Genomic DNA, 7276 nt, shown 5'->3' with positions numbered 1-7276 from the left:
CTGACCTCCGCCCCGACCCGGACCCCCGCCCCGCGCCAGCAGCGCCGTCTCGCCGCGCCGCTTCCCGCTGTGGGGACAGGGCGGGGCGCTCGGCGGCGCCGGGCGCGGGCGGCAGGTTCGTGGGCGGCGGCGGGCACCGGCGCGGGCAGCCCCCCTCGGCGCCGCGCGCGCGGCGCTCCGCCCGCCCGCCTCGTTCCGCTCCGCTCCCCTCCTCTCCCGTCCCCGCTCCCCCCCCCCCCCGCTCCCCTCCGCTCCCGCTCCCGCCGTGCCCTGGAGATGCTGTCGGAGCTGCGCCGCCGCCTTCCCCCCCCCTCCCCAGGAAGCGACCCACGGCGCCAGATCCCACGGAGATCGTCCCCGGGGTAAGCTGGGCGCGGCCGCTCTTCTGCCTCTCCCGCGGCCATCGGCGACTGCAGGCAGGGGAAGCGACAGGCAAGTTTCTCGCCTCTGCGGAGAAACTTGCACCTGCGTGCCGCCGCAGGGCTGGGTTCGGATGTGCCCTGGCATTGCGCCCCCCCACCCCCCCCGCGGGGAGGGTCTGCGCTGCCTCGGGGACCCTGTCTGCGCTGCCGGGAGAGAGAAATCCTTTGGGAAGCTGGGATAGAAACAGCAACTCTGTGAATTGCTCAGCTTTTCCTAGGCAAGGGCAGGTTTTCGGGAACAAAGGCCCGTACGCGCGAAAGGCGCCGCGGGTCTCGCCAAGGTGGGGGGGGGGGGGGGCGGCTGCAGTGCCGCGCGCGGCTGCAGTGCCGCTCCCGGCCGTGTCCGCCAGGCGGCGACTGTGAGGCAGGGCCCGGCGCTCGGGGGCGCTCTCGCAAGCGACGCCCCCGGGAAAGCGGCGGGGTTTGGGCACTGCCGGCCTTCCCCCGCAGTGCCCGGGCTGGCCCGGCGCCTGGCAAAACCTCTGAGGGAAAAGGCAAGCAACAACTGCGCTTCTTCTGCCCTTTCTTTAGCCAGGGACTGGAACACAGACAAAATCGAGGGGCTCTTTGACCTGGGCAGGCTCCGAGCATTTTTCAGCCTTCCTTAGCAGGGCATTCTCACCCTCTGAAAAGCTGAAAGACTTTAACGTCTGGATACACGCCTGCAGCTGTGCAAATTGATGTAGCTTCTTTTAGGAAATGAAGATGACGTTTTCCTGTTGTGAGCCTCTACTCTGCTTTTTCAATCAGGTGATGAAGCTTATGGAAAAAAGACAAAATGCCTCGGGGTGAGTACATTCTACCGAGTTTTGCTTCTCTGGGATCGGTTTGGGAAAATCCTGTGAAATTCTAAAAAGCTTCTCTCCGTGTTTTCTAGTTGTTTTTTCAGCCTTGGTCTAAGTTTCATGTAGAAAAGGGCACAGAATTAGAACAGGTAAACTAGACTTTCTCAGGAGAGATGGAAGAAAAGTCTGCTGATTCCGGTTCTGCTTTTCTTGTCTTCTATTAGACTGTCATTTTCTCTCCCCTGCTGTTCAAATAGGCAGCAATTAATTGCTCTGCTGAAGAGTTTGCTGTACTAAGTGTCTGTCAAATCGATGCCTTCAACTCAAGGTAGCACCTGCTCCTTAGTTACAAAACGTTCCTCACAGGAGATTTTCAGGCGTGCCCATAAATCTCCTCGCTGTTTGTTTGGGAGAACAGGGTTTTCTCGTCTGTAACAGAATAGTCATGGCATTTGCTATGGAATGCTGGTGGCAATCTAGTCAGAAGAGGACCCCGTGCTTCACTAATTTTCCCTTTTTGTTGTTCGGGGTGACTTCTTCCCAGGGATGTTATTCTTGACCCCCCGGGGCAAACGGAGGTGTCAGCGTCAGGAGCCATCCTAACTGAGGCCCTGGTAGGTAAGTGCTTTTTGTGTGACTGGACAGTGAAGCTGTCTGTGTGAATGACCTGGCTGTTGCTCAGTGTACTCCTAATTAAAGTGTCTTTTACTCCGTGTTCCCAGGCTCCCTCTTTCCCTTCGGTTGCCGTGGATGTGCCGGACACCTCTGGCAGGACTAACCCTGTGGCTTTTATGTCCAACGTGCTGTGTGCCTGCAGGTAAGAAAAGCTGGGAGTGCAGTCCCTCTGCTTTGCTTGCTGTGTCTCTTGGGTAGTGATTTTGGAGGGGAATCCCAGAGCGATTTGGTTTGAAGGGGACCTTCAAAGGCCACCCTGCCTTCCGTGGGCAGGGACGCCTTCCACTCTCATCCCCGGTTGGATGCTCCAAGTCCCATCCAGCCCGGCCTGGAACACTTGCAGGGATCCAGGGGCAGCCTCAGGTTCCCTGTGCAGTGTGCATTTAATAGCTCTCCACTGTCATCATGAAAAATTTTGTCAGCACGTTTTGTTGGACGATGGCAAGCAGGACCTGGGTGAAAATTTGGGTTCTCTGAGGTGCAGAGGGAAATAATTCTCCTTTGAAGTCCAGTGTAATTCAGTTTTGCACGAGTCTTGTCTGCCTTATGTTTGAATTGCTTTCTCTTCCAGGAAGTTTTAAATTAAACTTTTATTTTGTGTCTCCCCCCCAGTATCCTGTCCAAGACCAAGCTACCTTTCCTTGTGGGAATGGACTGGCCGGGCTTTGGCAGTCTGGCCCCTCGAAAGACTAAAGTGACCTCTTCCAGCAGGGGAAGACTTTCTGGCAAGCGGTGCCAGAAAGAACTGGAGTTTCTGGAGAATGAAAGCTGGAGGCGTGCCCCCGATAATCCTCGCCCCGGGTGGTGAGTGGTCTGACTTGCAGGGACCGGTGGCCTTGGCCAGGAGCGGTCCTGCCGGACTGTAATTTTAATTTCCTGCCCAGGCTGTAATTTTAATTTCCCTTGGACGCTTGGCAAAGCCCCTCTGGGGGAGCCCCGGTGCCTGGCAGGAGCAGAGCGGGCTTCCAGGGAGGCATTCACCCGGTCAGCGTCAGGAACCATCCTAACTGAGGCCTCGGTGAGTGCTTTTTGTATGACTGGACAGTGAAGCTGTCTGTGTGAATGACCTGGCTGTTGCTCAGTGTACTCCTAATTAAAGTGTCTTTTACTCCGTGTTCCCAGGCTCCCTCTTTCCCTTCGGTCGACGTGGGTGTGCCGGACGCCTCTGGCAGGACTAACCCCGTGGCTTTTATGTCCAACGTGCTGTGTGCCTGCAGGTAAGAAAAGCTGGGAGTGCGGTCCCTCTGCTTTGATTACTGTGTCTCTTTGGTAGTGATTTTGGAGGGGAATCCCAGAGCGATTTGGTTTGAAGGGGACCTTCAAAGGCCACCCTGTCTTCCGTGGGCAGGGGCACCTTCCCCTCTCATCCCCGGTTGCTCCAAGTCCCGTCCAGCCTGGCCTGGAACACTTGCAGGGATCCAGGGGCAGGCTCAGCTTCCCTGTGCAGTGTGCTCTAATATCTCTCCCCTGGCATCCTGAAAAATGTTGTCAGCGTGTTTTGTTGGACGCCGGTAAGCGGGACCCGGGTGAAAAGGACATTCTCTGAGGTGCTGGGAGAAGGAGGACTCGTGCGGAGACAGCGGGAACGGGAGCGTGCTGCGGAGAAGGAAAATTCCAGGGGGTGGGTGCCGAGAAATTTGTCCTTCCCTTGCCCTGTGCTCTGCACTCAGCAATGGGTCAAGTGCAGAAGTTTCCTGGGGACCCTGGAAAATGAGGCCGGGTCTGCCAAGAAAAGTGGGGCCAAAGGAGCAGGACCTGGGTCTGCGAGCGTGGGAGAAACAAGGGCCGGGTCATCCTCTGCCTCCGGGAGGGAGGGCAGCAGGAAAGGCCACGGACTAAAGCACTGAAGTGCCGTTCCCCAGGGAGCCCCTGCCCAGCACTGAACTTGCTTGTGCACTTGCTGTCCCTTTGCCAGCGGAGCCGAAGCGTCGGGTGCGGGTGCCGGGGGGATGGAGCAGCCAAGGACAAACTGGGAGGGTGTTTGCGAAGGAAGGGGGTAGAAGGAGCTCTTGACGTGCTTTTTTTACTTCTTCATCCCACAGAATTGCCACGAGAGGAAATACTTCAGAGGGGCTTCCCTCCAGATAAGCCCTGAATGTGCCAGGAGGTTTCAGCTGGGAGAAAGGAGCTGTGGAAGAAAAGCAGCCTAAAAATAGCCAGCGGGGATCATCAGGTTTTCCAGCCAAGAAAAACCAGGAGGGAGATGAGGGAATCGGGTTCCAATTCCTAAAGATTTGGTGGGTGTAGGAATGATTTCTGTGTGTTTTCCAGTCCCTTTTGATTCCTGGGATGATTTTAAAATGATGGCTAAATTGGAGATGTTGTTTTTGAGAGGAAATGATGCCAAATAAATGCAGAGTTTGGGGTCAGTTTTTTGGATGATTTGGGTCAGGTTTTGGGGTCAGTTTTGGGTCATTGTTTGGGGTGATTTGGGTCAGTTTTGGGTCAGGTTTTGGGGTCAGTTTTGGGTCAGCTTTTGGGGTGATTTGGGTCGGTTTTGGGTCAATTTTTGGGGAGCACTGGGTGTTACTGGGGGTTGTTGGGGAGCACTGGGTGTTTACTGGGGAGCACTGGGTGTTACTGGGGGTTGTTGGGGAGCACTGGGTGTTACTGGGGAGCACTGGGAGAGAAAATGAAAAATAAAGAGAATAAAAACTAAACGAAATAAAAAAGGAAATATAAAAAACAAAAGAAAATTAAAAAAAAAAAAAAAAGGCAAAAAACCTAAAAAGGAAATAAAATGAAAATGAAATAAAAGAGAAAAAGAAAAAAAAAAAAAAGAAACCCCTTCTTGGGCACCCCGTTTCCTCTCCTCCCCCCCCCCCCCGAACCGTAAATTGCGGGGTCATCACCCCAAAAATGTGAGAAGGGGACCCCAAAATGTGGGTGAGGGAAGCCCAGGGAGCCGAAAAAGTGGAGGGGGAGCCGCAGTAAGAAAGCGAAGCCGGGCGGTCGGGCGGCGGGGTGGGGGGGGGAGCCGAGGTGGCGACGCCGGCGCATGCGCAGTCGTTGGCAAGACGCCGGCGATCACGTGGTAAGCAAGGGCAGGCAGGAGCGGGACCGGCGACGCATGCGCAGTGGCTCTCGTGCCGGCGCAGCGCTCCCTGCTCGAGTTAAGGGCCGGTTCCGGCGGCAGGGCGGGACTGGCGGTCTCCCGTCTCTCCCGGGGTGTGTGTGGGGGGAATAACATGAAGATTTTTTGGGGTGAAAGCGCAGAAATTAGCCAGGAGGGACGCTAATTTGGGTAAACTCGGTCACCGGAAGTAGAGAGCGACCGGAAGTCCTCCAGGCCCCGGCGCGGAAGTCCGCCAAGCCCACAGTAAAGATGGCGCCGCCAGGACCGGAACGACCACACTAAAGATGGCGGCCCCGGCCCGGAAGTCCGCCAAGCCCACAGTAAAGATGGCGCCGCCAGGACCGGAACGACCACACTAAAGATGGCGGCCCCGGCCCGGAAGTTCGCCCGGACGCCACACTCAAGATGGCGCCTCCAGGACCGGAACTTAGCCGACGCCACACTCAAGACGGCGGTGAGAGGCCCCCCCCCCCGCCCCCCCTTCCCGCCTCAGAGAGGCGTTTAACCTGGTGCCTGACCTCCGCCCCGACCCGGACCCCCGCCCCGCGCCAGCAGCGCCGTCTCGCCGCGCCGCTTCCCGCTGTGGGGACAGGGCGGGGCGCTCGGCGGCGCCGGGCGCGGGCGGCAGGTTCGTGGGCGGCGGCGGGCACCGGCGCGGGCAGCCCCCCTCGGCGCCGCGCGCGCGGCGCTCCGCCCGCCCGCCTCGTTCCGCTCCGCTCCCCTCCTCTCCCGTCCCCGCTCCCCCCCCCCCCGCTCCCCTCCGCTCCCGCTCCCGCCGTGCCCTGGAGATGCTGTCGGAGCTGCGCCGCCGCCTTCCCCCCCCCTCCCCAGGAAGCGACCCACGGCGCCAGATCCCACGGAGATCGTCCCCGGGGTAAGCTGGGCGCGGCCGCTCTTCTGCCTCTCCCGCGGCCATCGGCGACTGCAGGCAGGGGAAGCGACAGGCAAGTTTCTCGCCTCTGCGGAGAAACTTGCACCTGCGTGCCGCCGCAGGGCTGGGTTCGGATGTGCCCTGGCATTGCGCCCCCCCACCCCCCCCGCGGGGAGGGTCTGCGCTGCCTCGGGGACCCTGTCTGCGCTGCCGGGAGAGAGAAATCCTTTGGGAAGCTGGGATAGAAACAGCAACTCTGTGAATTGCTCAGCTTTTCCTAGGCAAGGGCAGGTTTTCGGGAACAAAGGCCCGTACGCGCGAAAGGCGCCGCGGGTCTCGCCAAGGTGGGGGGGGGGGGGGGCGGCTGCAGTGCCGCGCGCGGCTGCAGTGCCGCTCCCGGCCGTGTCCGCCAGGCGGCGACTGTGAGGCAGGGCCCGGCGCTCGGGGGCGCTCTCGCAAGCGACGCCCCCGGGAAAGCGGCGGGGTTTGGGCACTGCCGGCCTTCCCCCGCAGTGCCCGGGCTGGCCCGGCGCCTGGCAAAACCTCTGAGGGAAAAGGCAAGCAACAACTGCGCTTCTTCTGCCCTTTCTTTAGCCAGGGACTGGAACACAGACAAAATCGAGGGGCTCTTTGACCTGGGCAGGCTCCGAGCATTTTTCAGCCTTCCTTAGCAGGGCATTCTCACCCTCTGAAAAGCTGAAAGACTTTAACGTCTGGATACACGCCTGCAGCTGTGCAAATTGATGTAGCTTCTTTTAGGAAATGAAGATGACGTTTTCCTGTTGTGAGCCTCTACTCTGCTTTTTCAATCAGGTGATGAAGCTTATGGAAAAAAGACAAAATGCCTCGGGGTGAGTACATTCTACCGAGTTTTGCTTCTCTGGGATCGGTTTGGGAAAATCCTGTGAAATTCTAAAAAGCTTCTCTCCGTGTTTTCTAGTTGTTTTTTCAGCCTTGGTCTAAGTTTCATGTAGAAAAGGGCACAGAATTAGAACAGGTAAACTAGACTTTCTCAGGAGAGATGGAAGAAAAGTCTGCTGATTCCGGTTCTGCTTTTCTTGTCTTCTATTAGACTGTCATTTTCTCTCCCCTGCTGTTCAAATAGGCAGCAATTAATTGCTCTGCTGAAGAGTTTGCTGTACTAAGTGTCTGTCAAATCGATGCCTTCAACTCAAGGTAGCACCTGCTCCTTAGTTACAAAACGTTCCTCACAGGAGATTTTCAGGCGTGCCCATAAATCTCCTCGCTGTTTGTTTGGGAGAACAGGGTTTTCTCGTCTGTAACAGAATAGTCATGGCATTTGCTATGGAATGCTGGTGGCAATCTAGTCAGAAGAGGACCCCGTGCTTCACTAATTTTCCCTTTTTGTTGTTCGGGGTGACTTCTTCCCAGGGATGTTATTCTTGACCCCCCGGGGCAAACGGAGGTGTCAGCGTCAGGAGCCATC

At 57.7% G+C, this 7276-nt stretch overlaps 1 long non-coding RNA gene across 1 annotated transcript; it reads left to right on the top strand.

Annotated features, from left to right (window-relative positions):
- The first annotated feature begins 2963 nt into the window (after nt 1–2963).
- Nucleotides 2964–4457, top strand: LOC135425720 (uncharacterized). The gene is made up of 2 exons (XR_010435718.1): nt 2964–3099; nt 3925–4457. It is a non-coding gene; the product is annotated as an uncharacterized LOC135425720 (long non-coding RNA).
- Nucleotides 4458–7276: the final 2819 nt, after the last annotated feature.

Source organism: Pseudopipra pipra, chromosome 22, assembly GCF_036250125.1.
Source record: "Pseudopipra pipra isolate bDixPip1 chromosome 22, bDixPip1.hap1, whole genome shotgun sequence".
Classification (NCBI taxonomy): domain Eukaryota; kingdom Metazoa; phylum Chordata; class Aves; order Passeriformes; family Pipridae; genus Pseudopipra; species Pseudopipra pipra.
Note: the sequence above shows the minus strand (reverse complement) of the source record. Positions and strands in the feature narration are given on the sequence as shown.